The sequence below is a fragment of the Neofelis nebulosa genome, chromosome 2, assembly GCF_028018385.1.
Source record: "Neofelis nebulosa isolate mNeoNeb1 chromosome 2, mNeoNeb1.pri, whole genome shotgun sequence".
NCBI lineage: Eukaryota > Metazoa > Chordata > Mammalia > Carnivora > Felidae > Neofelis > Neofelis nebulosa.
Genome location: NC_080783.1, coordinates 207603530 through 207626683, shown reverse-complemented (window position 1 = coordinate 207626683; position 23154 = coordinate 207603530). Strand labels below are relative to the sequence as shown.

General features: G+C 52.7%; 1 protein-coding gene across 1 annotated transcript in view; it reads left to right on the top strand.

The window, feature by feature from the left end:
* The first annotated feature begins 13584 nt into the window (after positions 1–13584).
* Positions 13585–23154, top strand: part of VWA5B1 (von Willebrand factor A domain containing 5B1) — a 60110-nt gene continuing 50540 nt past the window's right edge. Inside the window, exon 1 of the mRNA XM_058718837.1 lies at positions 13585–13986. The gene's annotated coding sequence lies outside the window, so the exon portion shown is untranslated. The remainder of the gene's footprint in view (positions 13987–23154) is intronic.

The following is a 23154-nucleotide window of genomic DNA, read 5'->3' as shown; positions in this document are numbered from 1 at the left end:
CAACCATCAGGGACTTTTCTGAAGCAGAGGGGCAGCCCCGAGGAGAGAGATGTCCTTTGGAACTCCTGTCCCTGCATCCCTCTGGCTCCTCATCAGTATTCACAGCACCTGAGCGTCTCGAAGGCCAGCATCCCCTTGGCAACATTGCCACCAGCTTGGCATCATCTGATGCTTATCTGGACCGCGCCGGCTGGGCCCAGCCTCAGAGGAGCTGAGACGGATGCTATGGCAACGGCCTAGCTCCTGGGAGGGCCTGGACTGCTCCTGGGGACGGCAAATCAGACTTCTCCAGTCTCTGGAGACTGGGCCCAGGGTCCAACCTCACAGGGACGACCTTGGTGGGAACGCGTCATTGCACTTAATTGCCTCTGAGAGCCCAGGGGAACCATAGACCACTCAGTCCACATGTGGACAGTGACTGTCCCCATGGGGGCGAGTTTCCCAGGTGGGCATGAAGAATCATGATTAAAGAGGTCATGGAAAGTTTCCTTGCAGGTGGGGGATGGGCATGGTACCAAGGGATGGGCCGTTGTCCTGGGTTCAAATCTTAGCTGTGCCTTCTGATTCCCTTCCTCTCTGAGTTCAGCGTCCTCATTTATACACTGGGGATCATAATAGAAACTTTGCAGGGCTATTGTGAGGACCAGATCTGTTAACAAGTGAAAAGTTCCTGCAACCTGGAAAGTACACACAAAATCATAGCTGTTTTTCTTAAATGTGTATATATATACATATATATGCTTATATATGTATATATATATATGTTTATATATGTGTGTGAGTGTGTGTATATATATATATATATATATATATATATATATATATGTTTAAGTTTACTTATGTATTTTGAGACAGAGAGTGCAAGCAGGGGAAGGGCACAGAGAGGGAGAGAGAGAGAATCCCAAGCAGGCTCTGCATCATCAGCATAGAGCCAATGCAGGGATTGAAGTGATGAATTGAGAGATCACAAACCTGAGCTGAAATCAAGAGTCAGACACCCAACCGACTGAGCCACCCAGGCGCCCCAATCATAGCTGTTTTTATCAGCAGCGCGGCAGGTAATGTAGAGAGGGCGACATGACGACGTGTGATATGTTCCTATGTGGATACTTAATAAACTGGATGGCAGCCTGTTGAGCGTGATTTACCAAAGTTTTGGTTCTGCTACAAGGGCAGAGTCCAAGTCAGGGTCAGAGTCAGGGGCGGCTCAGCCCATACCACGCCCTTGGCCTACCTGATCTCGTCTGTCTACACAACCCACCCGTGAGGCAGGTATCATTGTCCCTGCTCTCAGGGGAGGCTTTCCAGGTCCACAGAGCCCAGGTAACTGCAATTATGCAAGGTCCATCAGGAAATGAATTCATACGTTCTCACAAATACAAGTGAGAAGGGACAGCACTAGCTGTTAGACTACATGCTGCGGAAGACCACGGTGGCCGCCTTTGCCTGACAACCACAGGCCCCAGCCTCTCCCCTAACTCCTTCCCACCCCAACAGAAATGCTCCTTGCTAAGGAGGAGAGTTGTATGATTGCAGCTGCTTGGATGGACCATGGTCCTGGCTCGACTCTGAGCATCTCTGCCAGCGTGGGCGGTTCCCTCTGATTCCATAGCGGGGCTTCGGGAACCAGAGTGGACAAGCACTTACCCTGGGCATGAATGGGCATCCGGGAGTCAAGTAGGCAAATGGACATCCGTTGGTTCTTAGGCTCCATCAAACCCTTTTTTCACCTTGACAATGAAGGCTCAGCACGGGCCAGCAACTCTCCACCGGAAGCCAGTGAAGGTTACGCTTTTTGCTCATGTTACATCTGCCATGTAATGTCTGCCAAGTGAGGCGAACAAAGAACAAGTTGTGAGAGACGGTTCTGGGCACGCCTCTTCCCCAGCACAAAAGTCATGTGGCTTCAAGGAGGCCTTCTGCTTCTGTGAGAGCCAACTCTGGAACCGCGGCTGAGCCTGACTCCCTGTTGGAGGACGCAAGGCAGTGCAGACATGCTTACTGAATCCAAATACGGTTTCATTCATCAGTGAGAGCAAAGGGCCCCAGTGGAGGCGAGTAACCAGGAGCGAGTGTCCTAACATGAATACACAGACGCACAGGCTCGGGGCTCCACCAAGTGTCGCCAGAAGTCCTGAGGGAAGTTGCCCACCACACGCCTGCAAACACCGCCATGCTAGGCCACATTGTGTTGCCTGAGAGGGCTGTGGGTACAGTTTTTTTTTTTTTTTTTACCTATGCTAGAGTGCTGTAGTCCAGGGCTCTCTGGGCTGAAGCCTCAAGATGCCAGAATAGCCCCTTTCTCTCTGCATCCTCACTGTATTGGAACCAGGCTGGGGACCACGAGGAGCAGGAAGGATTTGTTCATGCGATGACTATTTATTGAGCTTCTGTGTGCCAGGTGCCATGCTAAGTTCTGGAGGTGCCCCGGGGAACAGACGTGATGTGGTGTTCATTCTCTGAGGAGCGAGTGGTCTGCAGGGGGAAACGACAAACACACAAATGAACAGAGACATTTCAAGTTGTGGGAAGAGCTGCTAAGGAAATAAACACGATGCTGTTCGCTTAGATAAACTGAGGAGGGTCTGCCTTGGGATCGGTAGTCAAGGAGGACCTCTCTGAGGAGGTTACATTTATGGCGAGTGTCTAAGACAGTCTTGCTCAAAGGGAGCGGTGGAGCACTGCCCTCGGAGGGAGCAGCATGGTGGGGAGGACCTGAGGGCTGGGCGTGAGGAAGTGAAAGGAGAGGAAATGGCTGGAACACACACACATGGGACAAGGAGGCTGGGTCTGGTCACGCAAGGCCAGGGTGAGGAGTTTGGATTTTGAGTGTGATGTCATTCCCAAAGTGTCTTAAGCAGGGCAGGGATGTGATGTGATTTATGTTTTTAAAAGTCACTCTGTGTAAGGGCGCCTGGGTGGCTCTGTCAGTTAAGCATCTGACTCTTGATTTCGGCTCAGGTCATGGTCTCATGCTTCAAGGGTTCGAGCCCCGCATCAGGCTCCACATGGACAGCTTGGAATCCGCTTGGGATTCTCTCTCTCTCTCCCTCTCTCTCTGCCCCTACCCCTCTCTCTGTCTCTCTCTCTCTCTGTCTCTCTCTCTCTCTCTCAAAAATAAAGAAATGGACTTAAAAATACATATATTAAAAAAATTAAAATAAAATAATAAAAGTCACTCTGTGGGGAAAACAAGAGGGAAACAGAGTGGTGGGAGGATGCTGCAGAGTCTGGGGTTGGTGGAGGGGGCGCTGGGGGCCAGGTGATGGATCTAAGAGGTAGTTTGGAGGGAGAATCAACGATGCCCATTGATGGATTAACAACAGGTATCGTGAATTTTTTTTATATAGATAGAATACATGTAGAGTCATCATTCCAATGCCTTTCTCAAGAAGGAAGTGCTCCAGACCACACTTTACAAGTTTTTCCCCCTCTGGCTCTGGACACTGGCACCCAAATCTTCCTTCAGTCAGTCCTCCTGCCCCACGCAGGGCTTGTGGCCACCTCAGTGACCTGCATTAGCTTCAGCTCAGCCGGAGCTCCATGCCACCCGAATGAATATGTATAAATTCGTATACACTACAGTGAGCAAGAAATCAGGCATTGCAGACCATTTCTAGGCTGTGCTTGGGAGAAACTGAGGCCCAGAGAGGTTAAGACACTTACTTACCCAAGAGAGATCCTTAGAGAATTTGCTTTGATAAATAGCTGCGAATTCATTTATTCAATAAACCCATCGAGCTTCTATTATCTATCACGGGCACTGGTGGTTTATTAACTGTCACATGCCCAGCACTCAGCCAGCCTCTGGAATTAGGAAGATAAATTGGATAAAGTCCCCTAGGCTTGCAAAGCTTGGAGTTTTGTGGGTGATAGGGAGGGATGTTTGAGGGAAAGATGGTAAGGACATCTCCAAAGGAAAGGACCAGAATGCAGTGAGTCAAGGACAGTAGCAAAGACATACCCAAACAGCCTACAGAAAAGCAAAGGCAAACGGTGTATAAATCCACTGAACACATATCTGATATGGAGCATGTACCAGATACTTCCAAAGGGCTTGGAAATACCTGTTCTTAAATGTCTTCCTCACAAGTGTGCTTAGCCCATTCACTTGGACCGCACATGAAGGCAGGCTAAGGTAAGGGTCCTCCCTGGCTCATCAGAATGGTCCCGGATTCCATATTGGCTCTGAGACTATTGTTCTATGCATATGAAGCTGCCTTTGCTTCTGGGTGGCCCTGTGTACCATAAGCTCCTTGAAGAAAGAGATCATGACCTTGGATTCCTTTGCATCTTTGTCTTTCCATCTTCAACGATGACTTAAATGCTTACTATGTACTGGGTTGTAGATGCTGGAGTTATAGGACAGTGAAAATGGCAGGCATGGTCCGTGCTGCCATGGAATTCACAGCGAATGCTCAGCCAATTCTCAGCCCACAGAGGGTCCCATTGCATGGTGCTAATTGTCATCTAGAGCTTAATGACTCCCGAGTGTTATCTTCGGCTCAGTATCATCTGAGCTCCAAACTCGTATCCAACTATGAACGCTCCCTGGATACTTGATTTGCCATAAACTCATTATGTCCAGGTTTCTAGATCCTCACCCACGCCACCTCCAACCTGGTCCTCCCCACCCATCTACCTGCACAAGCCCATAGCATAGGAAGTACCCTCGGTCCTTGTCTTTCGCATACCGCCCCCCCTCAAGCTATCCACTGCTCTCCATCACCACCATCTTCTGTTACTTTTAGTTCCATGATAGCTTCCCCCTTGACCTTCTCCCAGCTTACCCCGCTCCAATCCATTCGCTACACAGTGGCCGGGATGACCTCATCAATTGGAAGCAGAATCCGATTTCCCCCAGTTTATCATCTTGCTGGGACTGTCCATTGCTCTCAGGGTAAAATTCCTACTCCACAGGGACAGGCACTGCTCCCATCACTCCCCCACTGCCCGCGTGGGCCGCTCTCACTTTGTTCCAGCCAGCCTGGTCCCCTTCCCTTCCTGGGGTAACCCTCCCCGACTTTGCACCTGCTGCTCCTCTACTCCTCCACCACCCCATTCTCTAAACAGCTGGCTGTCTCCTCACCCTTCACGCTTCAGCTCAGACGTCACTTGCTCAGAGAAGCCTCCCCTGACTTCCGTATCTAACGTCCCATCCCTCACCCTAGTGACTCTGGGCCATGCCACTCAAATCGTCCCCTTTTGGGCATTTATCAAATCTTGAATGTTCTCCTGAATGGAGAATGTAGGATTCGTGATGGCAGGGGTAGCATCCATGTTCATCACTGGGGTCCCGCACGTCTAGCAGAGGAGACACAGCAAACGTTTGTTGAATTGAAACAAACCCAACAACAACAGGAAAAGCTTCCCAGAGTGTTGTGAGAATTATGTGCCACAGTGTGTGTGAGAGAAAGAGAGAGAGAAAGAGAGAGAGAAAAAGCGCCTGGCACAGTGCCAGGCTCATTGTAGGCCCTCAATGCACAAAGTGTCCCAGGCTGGCTTGCAGATTGCAGAGCCTAGAAACACATTATCCTCTTTTCCCAGACAAAGCCTGAAGAGACGAGAGGGCAAGAAACAGAAGGAAGTACTCCAGACCACATTTGAAGGAATTTATTCTCCTTTGATCTCCTCCTTTCCTTCTTTGCAATGTGTCTATGTTTCAAAAGCCAAAGATCACGGAACAAGATTGGTAGCTTCAGAGATTCGGCCCTTCTTTGTCCCCTGAGCAAATCTTTGCCTCCTTCCAATTTCTGTGGAGCAGCCAGCCACCTGTTCCGAGACGCCAGCATCTGTCCCAGCCCCCGCCTCTCCCTGCAGCACCGAGCTGCACTGGACCCCTGGCCAGGGCGGCTGTGTTCCTGCCCCCGGGACAGCTTTGAAGCCAGGAGCTGTCACTGCCTGTTTGTTTGTTTGTACTGAAGACACCACGTATGGTAACAGATCATGAATAAGAAACAGGTGCCTGATTGCAGAGCAGCTGTCTCCCGCCAGCATTGACCCCTGCCAGCAGCCATCTGCAAACTCCAGGCAGCCCACCTTCTGGAGAGGCAGCAGGGTGCAGGGCACAGGCAGTGGAGGTGGCTCAGCGAGCAGGGCCTGAGCCCCTCCACATGCCAGCAACCGTGGCCGGGTCCGGGTTCGGGCCCTGGCTGTGCCACCAAGCCAGGAGACTTGACTAAGTCCCTTAACTCTTCTGATTGTCAGTTTCCTCATCTGTAAAGTGGGTATAATAATAATTCCAAATGGGTACCCAGGATTTATATATTTTTTTCAACGTTTTTTATTTATTTTTGGGACAGAGAGAGACAGAGCATGAACGGGGGAGGGGCAGAGAGAGAGGGAGACACAGAATCGGAAACAGGCTCCAGGCTCCGAGCCATCAGCCCAGAGCCTGACGCGGGGCTCGAACTCACGGACCGCGAGATCGTGACCTGGCTGAAGTCGGACGCTTAACCGACTGCGCCACCCAGGCGCCCCTCCAGGATTTATATTTTTGATAAAGGTTGCTTCCATTAAGGGTTTCATTTTGTTTCACTTGTTTGGTTGTTCAAAAATATTTCCTGATGGCCTACCCTGTGCCAGGCCCCATGCCGGGTGTGGCATATATGGCTGTCCAAAGAGAAGGAGCCTTCATTGTAGTCGGGGAGAAAGACATACGTCAAGTGATCCCATGGTGAAATGTTCAGTTGCAGCGGTGACAAGAGCCACAAAGTCTACCAAGGACAGGTCCTCGGGGCAAGGAGAGCCTGTGATTGGGGAATTCGACCTTGAGCATCCCATGAGGAAGTGATCCTTGAGCTGCCATCTGATGAAGCACAGGTGTTAATTAAGAGAGGCGGGAAGAATGTTCTGGAGAAAGGGAACAGTTAGGACAAAACCCTGAGTCAGAAGGTAGCCCAGGGACCACGACGGTCTGGGAGGAATACAGTGCCTCCGGAGGACACAGAGCGGAAACGAGGTGGAAGAAGTCAGCAGGGACCAGATCTGTGGGCGTTCCTTGTTGGCCGAGGTACAGAGGAATTGTGTCTTTATCCTGAGAGCAATGGGAAGCATTTGCGGGCCTAACCAGGGTTTCACGAGATCGGGTTTGATGCTCTGCAGCGTTCACTCTGGCAGCTGCTTGGAGAACAGACTGGAAGGGCTTGAGGAGAAGCAGGGGCCGGAGGCTATGGCAGTGCCCTGCAGGGGATGACGGTGACTTGGAAGGGTGGTGGAGCAGGGCTGGAGAGAACATCCAGTCGCTGGCAGTGCAGCGGGAAGGAGGGGGTTGCCATTCACCAGGGGGAGACAGGAATTACCACCCCCGCTCTGGAGAGAAGAGAATCAAGCCTCAGAGAGGGGAAGCAGTACCCGCAAATGGCAAGTGATAGGACCTGGCTCCCGACTCAGGGGTGCGGTCCGCAGGAGACCAGTGTCAGGTATCGTTATGTAGGTGAGCCCTGGGTGGCTGGGTGAAGACTGGTTCCTGAGGCCAGGGCTGGCCTCTTCCATGAGGCTCATGCTGCCCCGGGTGATGAGGGCAGCTTCTGGGCTGACCGGCCCTGTCCTCAGCCAAGGCCCAAGGGTGCCAGCAGCGGGCAGGAGGGGACCAAAGCTCGAGGACCAGTTGGAGACAGGACCTGGAAGGGGTGGAGAAGAAAGTTTTGGACGCACACAGACCTGGTGCAAATCTTGCCTTTGCTCCCTTTTAGCCATAAGCCCCCACGTCCTGCCAGTAGCTTCCTGGAGTCTAACCGGAACTGCAAGCCCTTACAACCCAGGCTGGGTTCAATGAGGTCTCCAGCATCCCCTTCCTGAGACTGAGCTGCCCTATCCTTCTAAGGATGTCCTTGGGGGGTACGAGGCAGACTGTCGGGGTGGTGAGCATCAGCAATCCCTTCCCTGCAGTGGGACATCAGGGCAGAGATGGCGGGAGTGGTCTGCTCGGTGGGGAGGATGATTTTATCACGGACATTGTTCTAACTTACCACTGAGCGATGATAAAACACGGACTGATTGTAGTCTATGTGAGGGCTTTTAAGCTCTCCACAGACAATGCAATTTCTCTTGCTAGACTCGGAGCAGATGGCTCCCACTGCCCTGGCCCCTCAACGTCCCTCCCAGCTTCCTCCCTGCTGGGGAGGACAGGGGCAGCTTGCCGAGAGTGTCTTGGGACAGTCTTTGGGTGATGCGGTCATGTTCATTCATTCACTTACTCAACCAATCTTTATGAAGCCCCGCTAGGAGTCCGGATCAGCGTTAGATGCTGTAAATACAGGTGTGTTAGACATGATACCGCTCTTGAGCGATGCTCATTTATCCATGCCCTCATTCACTTATTCATCCAACGTGGTGTTAGTTGAGCACCTACTGTATGCTGGGCTCTGCATCAGGTGTGGGATAGTGTGGCCCCTTGGCCAGGCAATCTATCTGGGATGGTTAGGCTTTCTCAGGGGGCTGGTGCTTCAGCTCCGCGGGACAAATGGAAGATAGCTAGATGGAAATGGGGAACGGAGGGATTAACACGGGTTAAACTCCAGAGGTTTGAAAGAACCCAAGGTTCGAAGAACCACAAGTAGTTCTATGTGGCTAGGGGAAGGGTCCGTATGGGGGACTGGGCAGGAGCCGGGCCAGAGAGAGGGCAGGGGCAATATCAGAAAGGGCCTTGGATGCCAAGCTAAGAAGGGGACTTTTTACCGAAAGCCACGGAGAGACATTGAAAAGGTTTAGGCTTGGTTGAGAAAGGGGTAATAAGCAGAGACAAGCATCATCAGGTGTTACAAAGATCTGGTGGCAGCATGGGGATAGGAAGCCGTGAGGAGGCTGGAACCGAGGCTGGGGGTGGAGACGAGGCAGGTGCTCAGAAGACATCGGGAAGCTGAAATCCACAAGAGGTGGCTTGTCGCTTAGCCATTGCCAGAAAATGCTGCTGACCAGACCACTCCAAACCCCATGACTTACAACAACAATCATTTATTCTGGATCAGCTAAGAGTTGGCTGATCTCAGCTGGGCTTGACTGGGGAATTTTGGTCCTGCTCTGTGTGTCCCTTGCCCCCCTCCTAGGGCCAGTGCACCAATCTGGGCATGTTCTTCTCACGGCAACGAGGGCAGAGGCACAAGAGAGCAAGCCCAATCAGGTGAGCACTTTCCAAGCCTTTAGTTACGTCATCCCCTTCAACATCCCATTGGTTAAGTCATGGGCCCAAAGCCAAGGTGAAGGGGCGGGGCTATATCCACCTTTTTAGAGGAAGAACTGCCAAATCACATGGCACAGAGCAGAGATACGCAGGCACGGAGCAGTAATGGGCTGGAATGATCTCACTATTTCCTGCAGGCAGATGAGGGGCTGGGAGGGGTGGCAAAGAAAGGAAGGGGGTGTCATGAGTGTTGCTAAGAACGTGGTACATGTCAGCCCCTTGCCTCCAAAGCTGGGACCTGGTCCGTCTGGCACCCCACAGCTAGACAACGGCTGCATCCAGCCCCTTCGGGAATTAAGCCTAAGGCAGGGCTCTGCTCTGATGCGCTGTGTGCACAGCCTGACCACCCGGCCCCGGGCGTTCTGGGGAAAGAGCCAAACCCCTGCCCTTTACCCCCCAGCCAGACCTTCCCTGATCTGTCAGCCGTGCCCTGGGTCCCCAGCTTGTGTCACTGGGGGACTAGCTTTCCCGTCTCACCCAGACTGTGTTGATTACACACCCCGGAGGCTTGTTTTCCTCTGTGTGGGCAGAAACAGTCTCACCGCAGCTTCCAATCCTGCAAACAGAGGGCTGGGTGGGAAAAGAGGTGTGTGTATGTGTGGACGGGAGAAGCTGCTGCTTCCGTTCTCACTGGGATCCTTGGTCCCCGTCTACACATACCTCCTCCTTGCTTGCTGCCCCTCCAGACCATCCACCTGACTTCTCCAACCGCACAAGAAATGGGAAGGAGATTTAATCTCCCCTGAGGGCAACCCTGCAGCCCAGCTGGCCCAACAGGGTGACCTAGGGGATATCACCTCCCCTTTCTGCAACTGAGTTTTTGCACCTGTGAAACAGTAACATCGGTCTAGGGGACACTCAATGCTTACCTGAACACTCATGTGATGTTAAGTGCCATCCTGTCTTAAGTGCTTGGCAAATATTAACTCATTTAATTATCATGATGACACTTCAAGTCTCCCAGTGTTACAGAGGGGTCACTGAGGCACAGAAGGGTTAAGTGATTTCCCCCCAGGACACACAGCCAGGGAATGAGAGAGTCAGGGCTTGAACCCAGCAGTTCAGTGCCAGAGTGCACATTTAACCACCTGATAACATGGCCAGTTGCTTTCCTCTCCTCTCCGAATTTCTAGAAGGACTGGCCTCTTGGGGTCATGCTAGTCCCATGCCTTTATTACCTTCTGAGTTCCTTTTGCGGGTTGAATTGTGTCCCCCAAAATGATATGCTCAAGTCCTAGCCCCTGATATGTGGACATGACCTTCCTGGGGAGAGGGTCTTTGCAGATGTAATCAGGCTGAGTTGAGAACGGGCCCTAATCAGTGGTGGATGTCTTTGTAAGAGAAAGGAGAGGGGAATTTGGAGACAGGCACACCAAGACACAGAGACACACAGGGAAGACGTCCGAGGGAGACAGAGGCACAGCCCAGTCATAAAGTGTAGGGAGGCAAAGAATGGCCAGGAGCCACCAGGGTGCAGACGACAGGGAAGGCTCCTTCCCTAAGCCTTCAGAGGGAGCAAGGCCCTGCAGACACTTGATCTTGGATGTCTAGCCTCCGGAACTGTGAGAGGATAAATGTCTCTTCTTTTAAGTCTCTAATTTTGTGGTCGTCTGTCACAGCAGCCCTGGGAACCCGAGACACTGAGTAAGGAAATCTTGGGGCTTTAAGCAGAGGCAGCTCTGGAAAACACCTCCAAGCAGGCAGGCTTCTCGACCCAGCCAGTTCTTGTCTCAGATCCTCTGTCTCCGGCCACCTCGTGTTTCTCCTTACGGCCTTATCGCCATGCACCCAGGCTGACCTTGAATCCCGGAGAATTTGGGTCCTAGAACTCCGGTGTGGGGTGGCTGAGTAGAAAGGATGAGTCTGGAAATGGCCTGGATAGGGGGGCAGAGATCTTGAACTTCATGGGGCTGAGAACCGGGCTTTGGGGAAGGCTTGGAATTCTAAATGGCTGTGTCCCTTAAGCCCTAGTCCTTGACCTGCAGGTGACTCCAGGTGCCAGGTGACAGTGCCCTGTCAGCCTCCGTCTCCCACCCCTCCAGAGCACGGCTGATTCTGCCTGCCACCTGGGTGACTCATTAAGGCATTCGATAAGACAATGCAGGGGGAAAGGCTTTAGGGGACTGCCGAGTGGCCTGGAAGTTGGTTGTGAACCCCTGTGCCCACTTCCCACTTGGCCAAGTTCCTGGAACCTGTGTCCCGCTCCTCAGCACCCTCTCCAAGCACTGGACCCAAAGCCTGGCTCACTGGGTGAGCGTAAGTACTGAACTCAACTCTGCCACGTCCTCCAAAGGACAGAGGCAGCGCGCCGTTCCCCAAACACCATCTTCTACTGTCTTCGGTGCTATGACACCCCAGCAGACATTCAGAGGCAAACCAGGCTAAACAACCAGGTCGGAAAAGTTCTGCTCAGGCTCGCTCCCTCCCCTCTCCGCCCCTCCACTCCCTCTGCCCAGCACTAGCCTCCCAGATCCCTCCCTCCAGACTCTTCTCCAAAATTCTCCTGCTGGGGCCTCCCTTTCAGCTGGTTGACACCTGCCATGATGGCAAAGACCTGGGGTTTCAGGTAGACATTTAACAGAAGTCTGGGGGAACTTCAGGCTCCAGGGAATCCTGAGATGTGACTCTCTAATGGTGGAATCATCGGTTCTCAGGCTTCTAAGATCACATGTCTTGGACCTCACATGACATCTCTGCTTCGTTCACACCTTTTTTACCCCTCTGCCCACTGCCCCCGCCCCACCCTCAGACTCCACCCTCCTCAGGCAGAAAGTCCAGAAAGGGGATAGGTCTTCTGCCCTGGATGTAGCCCCTGATATGTGGTGAGGGAGGCAGGGTGGAGAGATGGGGTCAGACAGACCTGGACTTGAATTTTGGGTCTTCCACTTGCTGTGTGGCCTTAGGCAAGTTACTTCACCTCTCTGGGCTTGTTTTTGAAATGAGGAACATAGCACCCACCTCCCCGTGTTTGGCACAGAGCAGGCAAGCATGACTTTCTTCCAGGCCTTGCCTGCAGTGCCTGGCACACGGTGACTGCTTGAAAAGGCCAACGAGGTGTACTGGAAAATTCCCAGGTGCCGGAACCTGACAGGTGTGAGCTTGAATCCTTTCTCCTCTCCTCCTACCACATGTCCTTGGACAAGTCGCTCCACTTCTCTGAAGTGCAGTTTCTCTCTTCACTCTGGGATTAAGCCCCTCTTCTCAGGTTCTCATAAGGACCCCACAAGATGTGCGAGCGGATGACTGTTAGCTCTGTTCTGTACCCCCGAGGCATCTACCCTCTCAGCTTAGGACTCCTCAACTCTAGACCCCAAATTAGGTTTCACGGACCCACCTGGCAGGCCTCTTGCCTTCCAGATCTACCTGTCCTTGATGATGACAATCTCTGGGTCTCTGGGTGGTCCAACTTTGTACCCCAGAGGCCAGACCTCCAGTCTGATGACTCCTGGAGCTGTGCCTAAAAGCCTAACAATTTCCCTTGTGGCTTTGGCTTGACCAAGGGCAGGAGGTGATGGCTTGGGGACGCTAAGACGGGACAGGCATGGCCAAAGTTCTTAGCAGATGACTCACCCATGGTCCATGACCACAGTCACCAGAGCCATCTGCTTGGTGGCATCATGTCCCCGGGAGGCAATGGACCTCCAGCTTATGTCATCGGGCACTAGAATGGACTTGCCGGGGGACAAGGAGCCAGCTCTGTTCTGGTCCCAGCGACAGGGGCCCCGGGGCCATGGCAGGCCCAGCACAGGGCTGAATGGCCCGAGGCAGCCTTATTCCCCCAGGGAGGGGCTGCCCAAGCCTGTTATCACTGGCCAGGCCCTTCACATCAGTCCCAGCAGGAATTAGCAGAGGCTGCTAAGTGGCCTTCTGCTTCCTCCAGTGCTCCAGAGAAGGGGGGAGGGAAGGGGTGGGGGGGGGGGGTGAGCAGCACCAGCGGTGTGAGCAGGGGGTGATTGTCATGGTTACGCTCTGACAAAACAAATGGTTCTCTGCTTCCCGCAGGCCACCTAAACAGCTATCGCGATGTGGGCATCCATCAGGCCAGCTGCCAGGGCGGCGGGCACTGGGCTTGGGCACCGGAGCCCAGCCCCAGGCACCCCCTCCAGCAGCTCTGGGTGCAGGCACGCAGCCTCAGGGGCAGCGGACCGAGGGAGTATTTGCCCAGACACGTGTTGCTTCTGGGGCAGGTAAGGGTGGGTGGATGAGGGGCCGCAGGGGGGCTGTCCTGAGTGTGCGGCCAGGGTGTGTTCGCGGAATTCAGGTGCCCCTGTGTGCCAGTGGCCGCGTGAGTGTGTGTGTCTGTGTGCATCAGGATGTGTACGTCGTGCGTTTGCACAAGGGGAGGGGGCAGAGGAAGATGAGGCCGGGATGTTCCAGCATTACCACATGTTGCTGCTGGAGTCCTCCCCCCTCCCGTCCCTCTCTCCCTCCCGCTCCCTCCCTCTCTCTCTCTCCCCACTCCTTTCCCCTCTCTCCCTCTCTCTGGAGCTCTCGGTCTGTTCCTCTCTTTCTTCTGGGTGTGATTCTCTCAGCATCTCCTCCTCCCTGTGTCTCTCTCCCCTCTGTCTCTGCCTCCCTTCCCCCACCCCCCACCCATCCCAGCCACCTGTTTCCCCCGTCTCTGGGTCCCCGTCATCTCTAGTCTGTCCTCCGGAGCCCTGGGGCTGCCAGGAGCTCCGCAGACTGTCCATCCCTGGCTGCCTGGCTCGTGCCTGCTGCCCTCCAGGTGCCCGGCGTGTGACTGTCCCCAAAACCACTGGCCAAGTGCAGCGTGTGTGCCCCCCCCCGACCCCTACTCCTGCCTGGTAAGTGGGGCTCCAGGACGGAGAAGGGGTCCTCCAGCGGTGGGAGGTGGGTTGGCGCAGGGGGGGGACCTGGCCCCGAGTGCAGCATTGGTGTCAGCTAACATGTCAAGTCCCGCTGGAAGCCGTCATTACGTCTCCCTGCAGCCGCAACAGTTCAGTCCGATGCGACGCTCCCTCCACTCCCTCCGCACCGCGCAGCAGAGGAAATTTGGCGGAGGCTTGGTGGGGTGGAAGCCAGAACCTTCCCCTCCTCTCCCCCAACCAAAAGCAACAGTCACCTTCCTGTCTCTGCTCCTATGCCTCTTTCTTTCTTTTCTTTCTTTGCCTTTCTTTCTTTCTTTCTTTCTTTTCTTTCTTTTTCTTTTTTTCTTTCTTTCTTTCCTCTTTCTTTCCTTCTTTCTTTCTTTCTTTCTTTCTTTCTCTTTTTTCCTTTCTTTCTTTCCTTTCTTTCCTTCCTTCTTTCTTTTTTTTCTTTCTTTCTTTCTCTTTTTTCCTTTCTTTCTTTCCTTCCTTCTTTCTTTCTTTTTCTTTCTTTCTTTCTTCCTAGTAGTCTTCAGCAGAGACAGAGCATTCTTCCTCTCCTCCTCTGCTGGCATAGAACCCTGTTCCCTGGGTTCATCTGTCTGAGCCCAGGCAGGTCCCAGGGAACTAGGCAGAGGCACCGAGGAGGTCGGATGAACTCCCGCCTCCTGCACAGTGGAGGCAGAGGGCACGGACACTCCCTTGGTTAGCTGGGCTGGGGGCCACTGAGCACGTGTGCGTGTGGTGAGTGGGATGTATGTTGAGAAGTGTATGGGGCATGTGCAGGCAGGGGTGTGTCCCTGGAGGGTAGTGATATGTATAGAGTGAGCTCCATAAGTTGGTGGTTGTGGGGGGGGAGGGGCAGTGGTGCATGTATAAATGTGATTACGTGTTTAAGGGTACTTGTGTGGGATGCCCTGTGCCTGCAGGGATTTAAGAGTGTGGGGCACATGTGTGCACACACACACGTGCACATGTGCACATGTACAGATGATTGTGGATTGAACTTGACCCAGAGGTTGCTGGGCAGGACCCCCGAGGCCTGATGCAGTTCCCTTGTCACCCAGCCTTGGTCAGAGTCCCCCTCGTGGGGAGTGCTGTTTTCCATCCAACCCCACACAGGTGGTGATCCAGGGCCTAAGGTGAGGTGGGCAGTGTTCCTGATGGGTGGACCTCAGACCCGACTGCTTTTCAGACATGAGATGGGCCAAGGTTTCCAGCCTGGGTGGGTAGGTGACTAGGGATCTGTGGCCTCGCAGAAAACAGCATGAGGACCAAACTCAAATCCAGGCCAGACTAAGCTCTCAGAAGAGATTTCAGCCATTGGCCATTGGTTTGCAGCTCGGTTGAATGGGCTGTTGGTAAAGTCATCCTGGCCCAGAGGGAAGAAGCGACACTCTGTGCCTGGTGTCCCTCACTGCACACCGTTCTGAGTGGGCACCTGCACCAGCCCCCTGGTGCAATCCCTCTTCCTCATGGACAAACAATGCTGACTCTGGTTCTGCGGGAGGCCAGCCCTACAGGGAAAAGGCACAGCCCTGGAGGAGTGGGGACAGTGGAAGAGGCACCCAGGGGCTCCAGATCAGCAGCTCCTCCAGGACCCTGGCCTCAGGCTCCTGCTCAAGTTCAAGCTGTCCTTTCTGCTGCATAAGTGGATCCCTTCTAGCACCTCCTGGCCAAGTCCCTCCACCTACATGGCCTCGATAACGAAAGGCCAAGCCAACCTAGATTTCCCATATCCTCACCGGCGTCCCCAGCCCAGCCAGACTGGAGAGGGGCTTGGGCAATGCCACGCAGAGGGTCATCATAAACAAGAAGTCCACAGACTTCCTTTCGGTCATTGGGAACAGTCCAGTGGGCTCAGGGAATGAAGTGTGGCTCTAGGTCACCAGGGATGAACAAATCCTCTCATCTCATTTAACCTCCTTTAAGAAAATGTGGCCACTGGGCACTCCCTCATGAAAACCCTGGCCAGTGCTCTCAGGGGGCGCTCACCGAGAAGCACGGCTGGTGCACGAAGCCCTCTGGGAGAGGGGATTGGGATCGGGGGTGCTCAGTGTGGGGCTAAGAAGGCTTCCTGGAGAAAGCGGTGCTGGGGTGAGGACTTGGAGAAAGCAGTGGGGGGAGATACGGATATATGGATGGACAGAGAGGAGTGCGGGAGGCTTTATATGGGCCGGAGGTATGAGTACATGTTGGAAGGGGCAGGAGGTCATGGCCGGTGGTCAGTCAGTTTGAACGAACAGACAAACTCAAGCGGAAAGAGGGAAAAGCATGGCCATCATCCAGGCGCTGGATGCCCACTTTCTGCCAGGTTCTGTGCTGAGTATCGGGCCCCTGTCCTCAAGGAGCTTGTAGTCTCTAGTGGGGAGAATGGCATTTATCAACCAGCCATGATTATGTAAAATAGTTCCCAAGAGAGGAGCACTTGGACTTGAGGCCTCCTTGAGCTTGCCAAGAGGAGAATGCAAGGGAGTTTCTCTGGGCCTGAGAGGTAGAGAAGGGGCCAGGATGCAGAGTCACACTTGTGGGTCGTCTGCTCATACGCTGGAGCAGGACAGGGGAAAACCACTTTGGGACAGAAGGCCTGAGGCGGGCCCTTAAGGAATGTTTGCCTCCATGCTGGTTACTTGCCTTATGGAAGGATGAATCTGCGAAAGAGACAGAGAAGGAGAAGCCGGAGGGAGGGAACAGTACCTCGTGTCTTCCCCGCCTTGTGTTTTCCCCTTGCCGGGGACCTTACCCCTGGTATTTTATTCAGTCCCCATTTTGCAGTTGATGAAACTGAGTCTTGGAGAGCTCCAAGCACTAGGTTTAAGGTCACCTAGCAAATGCAGAACCATTTCACCAGGAATGAAGCAAAGGATGGTCCTGAGCTCGTGCTACCCGCCTGGTGCCAGGGCGGAAACAGAATAAGAAAGGCCTCTTTGCCATCCTCTTGGAAGAGATGTTAGGACCATCCATGGAGCAGGAGGATTAGAGCAGGATATGGCTGAGGGGGTCAGCGGAGGGAGTCTCACAGCCAGCTAAAGGGATTCGGAGGAGGTGGGACGTGAAAGGGCCCAGAGACAAGAAACTGGTAGATGGGCCAACGGGGTGGCTCAGTCGGCTAGGCAGCCGACTTCGGCTCAGGTCATGATCTCGCGGTCCGTGAGTTTGAGCCCTGCGTCGGGCTCTGTGCTGACAGCTCAGAGCCTGGAGTCTGTTTCAGATTCTGTGTCTCCCTCTCTCTCTGCCCCTCCCCCGTTCATGCTCTGTCTCTCTCTGTCTCAAAAATAAAAATAAATGTTAAAAAAAAAATTAAAAAAAAAAAAAGATGGGCCAATGGTGCTCTGGGTGGAGGGAAGTGCATAAACAAGGACACGGAGTTGGGTTCACAGAGGTCTGGGGAGGAACAAACGTGCTGCTTTTCCAGGAACATAGGGTAAGAGGGGAGGTGTAAGATAGGATCAGGCAGAAGTGGGTAAGGGGGTGACCATCAAGGAGGCTGAGTTTGGCATGAAAGAGTAGGGCTTTAGCCAAAGCTATTGGCAGTCCTAGAGTAGGAAGAACTGGTCAGATGGGGACCCCAGGAAGACAAACTGATGAACCTGAGGAGATAAAATTTCACCTCATGAATCCTCACTGGAATCGGGGGGATCACAGTCCTCCGTTTAAAACTCTTTGCTAGATGATGTGCTTTGAATGTTCTTGAGTCCCAGGTGGTCTTAATACAAAGCTCTTCTCCCTCTTCCTGTAACCATGCTGGGAATCACACTACTGGGCCCAGGAGAAGAAGTGGTTCCTTCTACAGGTGCCACTCTGGAGACAGTGAAGGATGCAAGGTGAGGACAGGCAGCTGAGGTGGATGCTCCCAACACAGCCTAGAAAGGAACCATGGGTGAGAGAGGCTGGAGGGCAGGGGATGAGTCCGCCTGATGGGCCATGTATTCCCTGTTCCTTCTTCAGATCCCATACAGGGGTCTAAGTCATCATTATCTGAGACCCTACAGATGTGAGGTTGTAGGTTTAAAAAAGAGTACCCTGATAGAAGAACGTTAACGAAATGACCACTTAAAAAGTAGTCCCTGCCTGAAATCTCTCCTTCCACAATGCCAACATCCATCCCTGGCCATCACTTAATACTGGTGTCCATCAGGTTCTTTTTGGGTTTGGGATGGTGTCAGCATCAGCAACTGAATTTACAATGCCAAAGGATTGCAAAGTGAAACTGAGGTCTTATGAAGGTTGTAGGATTTAATGAACCAAGAAAGGTTCTCATCTCTTCTCATCTCACACAAAGCCACAGACAAACGAGAACCCAGCAGAGGTAGACCAGAAAACAACAGAAGGGGAAACTGGCAACAATGAGTTCATGGTTAGAGAATTTGAATGGTCACTCTGTGATGGAGAAATGTGAAATGAGAAAATGTCATATCATGCTAGCATACGATTTTGCACAAAAAATTTATCTCCCTACCCCCGCCGCCGCCCAGTCAATACTTGATTTGTTCTTCGTTCATTGGAAGGTTTAGCACATGGCTGTAATTATAATCTCACTTTGGTCCAATATAAGATTCTATTTTCATATTTTTAGTTTTACTTTTCAAAATAAGAAGTTGAAACTTTTTTTCACTCACAATTTCATATGAAATTTTGGTCCCTGTCTTCAGTGGATTCACTGGAGTGGTCTCTTTCTGGTCCAATTATTGGGCAAATATGGAGGTCATTCATTTGTTTTTTCAGCATTAATGAGTACCCGCTGATGGCCAGACACTCTGCTAAGTACTAGGGATATAACTGTCAACAAAACATACAAAAATCTCTGCCTTCATGGAGATTATATTACAGTGGACCCACTGGGCAATTCCCCCTCCCCCATCTCTTACTCCCTTCCCAATATTGTGGTTTCTGTCTCTGGACCATCGTCTTTGCTCAGAGACCCAAACATTTATGGCTCTACTTGCCAAGTTAGATTGTGCTGCAGTAAAAAGCAGCAACGTTTTCATTCTTGCTCCTGCTGCACATCAAAGTGGGTCATGCATATTGTCACATAATATAGTCACTCTTATGTCCAGGATAACAGAGGCTCCTTGTAGACGTGTGTCCCCATGATCACAGTGGCAGGGAAAAAGATATGACCAAGTACGCAGCAGCTTTGAAAGCTTCCTCCTGGGAATTGACACACCTCCCTTCCACTCAGTTCATTGGTCCTAAAAAGACACACAGCCATACCTTCTAGAAGACAGCCTACCAAGTGCCCAGAGAACTGGAAAAGTCTGCCCAACAATGTGAAGATCACATGTGGGCTTCTTCAGAGAGGAGCATCATAGCCTTTATGAGAATGCAAACAGAAAATGGGGGGAAGAAGAAGAGTTATCTTGGGTTGAATCCCTTTGGGCGTCTTAGCCCCCAGCCCTGGCCACTGAATACCTCACGGCCAGTGGACTCATCTTCTGCCAACCCTGAAGCCCAGCCTAGCAAAGCAGGTGGAGAGCCTTCGTAGTGTCTCAGTCAGCTCAGGCTGCTTTAACAAAGGCATCCTAGAATGTGTAGCTCAAACAGCAATTTACTTCTCACAGTTCTGGAGGCCAGAAGTCTGAGATCAGGATGCCAGCATGGTTGGCTCCTTGGTAAGGGCCCTCTTCCTGGTTTACAGACAGCTGTGCTGTGTCCTCACATGGTGAGGAGAAAGAGAGAGTTCTGGCTTCTTCCTCTTTTCATCTAATTCCATCAAGGGGTTCCACACTCATGACCTCATCTACATCTAATTACCTTCCAAATGCCTTATCTCCAAATACCGTCACACTGGGGATTAGGGCTTTGAATTTACGGGGACACAGACCTTCAGCCCATAGCGTAGAGAAAGCTCTGCCATAGGAGCTCCAATTCCCCTGTGTTACTTCCCCCTCTGAGCCTCAGTCCCTGATCCTTAAAATGGGTATAATAATCTTTGTTTTGCCCCAACTCACAGAGCTCCGATTTAACTCACAGATGTGAAAGTATATTATAAATCACTCCATATAAGGCTCGATGCTCATTATTCATACTCTTATGGAACAATGGTAGATTTAAAAGGGTAAATTGGTCAGAGACTAGAACGCCCTCACTACTGTAAACTCCATCATTTTCTTTTAAAATTTTTTTTTAATGTTTATTTTTGAGAGAGAGAGAGAGTGGGGGACAGGCAGAGAGAGAGGGAGACACAGACTCCAAAGCAGACTCCAGGCTCCGAGCTGTCAGCATAGAGCCCGACGCGGGGCTTGAACTCACGGACCACGAGATCATGACCTGAGCTGAAGTCGGATGCTTAACCGACTGAGCCCCCATCATTTTCAATTCTTTGAACCTTGAAGGGTTTTCTAAGAGATTCTTCAAGAGCCTGTCGGGAGGTCTGACCTTGACCCGGTTTGCCCCTCACCCCATCTTCCTCCGCAAGGCCAAAGCTGCCCACTCACCTTCAAGAGCCAGCCCTGTCTTCCTCACACGGCTCCAGGCCAGCCATGATACGTACCTGTGCAGACGCAGGAAGCACTTACTCTGGGCCGGGCACTGGGCTCAGTGTTTCACACGCATTGCTTCACTGCCTCATGACAGCACTCGAAAGCAGACCTGCTACTGTGCCCTTTTCACAGATCAGAAAACTGAGGCTCAGAGACATGAGGAAACCTGTCCTTGTCACTCAGAGGTACGAGTCAGAGCCTGGCTTTGAGCCTAACTGTTGAGACTCTAGAGCCTGAGCTCTTGACCTTCAGGCTGGCTGACCGGGGTGGGGGGCTCTGCTGCTGGCCTCCTCTCCCTGCTTTCTCGTCCCCAGCTGGGTTAATCTCTGGTACTGACAACCCACTTTGTACCTGGCACTCTGAGAGGGCTTTTCCTTTGCCTCTGAACGTGAGGGATATTGTTAGGACGGACTCCATGATGGCACAGTGAGAGACACAGAGGCGCCAGAAAGAGACTGCCAGACTTCTGGTCCCAGACCTGTTACTTACTAGCTTTGTGACCTTGGGCCAGTTTCTTAGCTCCCCTTGTGTTCACCCAGATCATCTGCAGAAAAAAAAAAAAAAAGAAAGAAAGAAAGAAAGAAAAAAAAGAAGTGCTACAGGCTCATGAGGAATCAGTGTGCTAATCCACATAAACTGCTTAGCACGGTGCCTGATTCAGGGACAGTTTGTGATAAGTGTCGGGAGCCTCTAAATCCTATCTCCTTAAGCCTGGTTGGCAGTGGGGACTCTGTAACCTGGACCCAGCTCCTTCCACCGCCTCCCCACTCCCTATTAGCCTTCCACTGGCTCCTCACCACCTGGAGCCCTCCCAGGAAAAGGGACACAGCAAACCTTCCAGAGTCTCTCCCGCACTGTCCCCCTCCCCGCCCCCCTGAGACCCATTTGGAGGCCTCTGTGCGCATCCGCTGTGTTGTTTGCCTGTTAGCTCAGATGATTTCCCAGCGGGAGCTGCCTCAAATATGCCGACTCTGTAGGAGGAGGGCATGATGCGGATCCGACATTGCTGCTCGAAGCCTGGGGAAGGAGCCCCAGAAGGGTGGGAGCCAGTGTGGCGTGGAACCTGGCCGCTTGGTGCCGAGGATGACAGCCTCTAGAATAGCAAGCAGGCTCTCAGGCGCCCTCCCTGGGCCTTGGCACCTGGATCTGACTGGGAGGCTGCAGAACGACACAGTTAAGAACCCACGTTCTGGAACCGGAAGGCTTGGGTTCAAATCCGCACTGTGCCACTAGCGTGCTGTGTGACCTTGAGATTCCCTTAACCTCTCTGGGCCTTGGTTTCCTCTGCTATAAAGTGAAGAGTCCAAATCCCAGCTCCACCGCTTAGGAGAGTAGCACTTGGGCAGGGGATGTAAGCACTCTGTGCCTCAGTTTCATCATCTGCAAAATGGGAATAACGGTCATGCCTACTTCACAGGGTCGTCCTGAGGGTTCCCTGAGCTAACGCATGAAAAGCATTTAGAATAACGCCTGGTAGATATTAATTGCTCCGTACATATTAGCTGTTATTATTTTTAAAGACTTCTTTCATATGCTGGGGAATAGAACAAGGAGCAAGACAGCTTGGTTCCCTACTGCTGGGCAAGTGGGGCAAAGACAGACACTAAGCCAGCCACCCACCCATCTTTGTGTCCCACTAGGTGTACTGTGTGTGGGGCCCAAGCGATGGATGCTGGCAGCATGTGTGATTGCAGGGTCCCGGTCCGGGGCCCATATGGAGTGGTTGGCAGAACGGGCACCTGGGCCTGGGGACTCTGTCTCGGCCCACACAGCCTCCCTGTGCCATCTGAGGGGACAGCGTGAGTGCGGTAACCTCGCAGCATGGCCCAGGACCTCAGAGGAAGTGAAGGCCGTGAATATATTCTTCAGGCAACACCCAGGCCGGGTGGTGCAGAAAAGGGGGGTCCCTGGGGTGGCCGGGTGGCAGGTCTGGGGTCTATCGATGGCCATGACCACCTAGGAAACATACGAAACACGCAGGTGCCCAGATGCAGTCTGAGCTGGTGGGAGAGTAAGACCAGGAAGGAATCCCAGAGAGGAAAGGAAAAGAAAGCCATCCCCAACATGTACTGAGGGGAAGCCCTGGGGTGAGCCCTCTACATGCAGTGTCTCACTTGTAATCCTTGCTGGAGCCCTGGGAGATAAATCGCCACGGTACATGCCCATTACACAGAGGGCAATACTGAGTTTCTGTGGGAAAGACTTGGAAAGGAAGAGGCAAGGCAGGTTCCAGAAGCAGGAAGTAGCTTCCCAGCCTGTCATTCCACCCTTAGAAGTGTCTGGGGGAGGCACGGTCCAAGGGTGCCTCTTCAACTTCCTAGGAGCCCCCAGTGCCAGACAGCAGTTCTAGAAGGGAAATGCCTGGGGGGGTGGATTCTAAAATGGCCCTTTCCCGGCGCGGTTGTTCCGTGAGCCCCTTAGCAACAGGGAGGCATGGATAAGGTCAAGGCCACAACTGTTCAGTTAGTACCTTTCATGGGCCGCAGGGATGCTGGTTGCTCAGCACAGGGGGCTCGCCTTGCACGTGCGGCCCTGGAAAGATGAGCAGAAACCGAATCCGTGTACACGGAGTCCAGTTTTCCCGGCGGTGTGGTGGCTCATGTCTGAACGGCCCTCCGTGGGCAGAGGGACGGGCATCCGGCACCTGCTCACAAGTATTCCCACC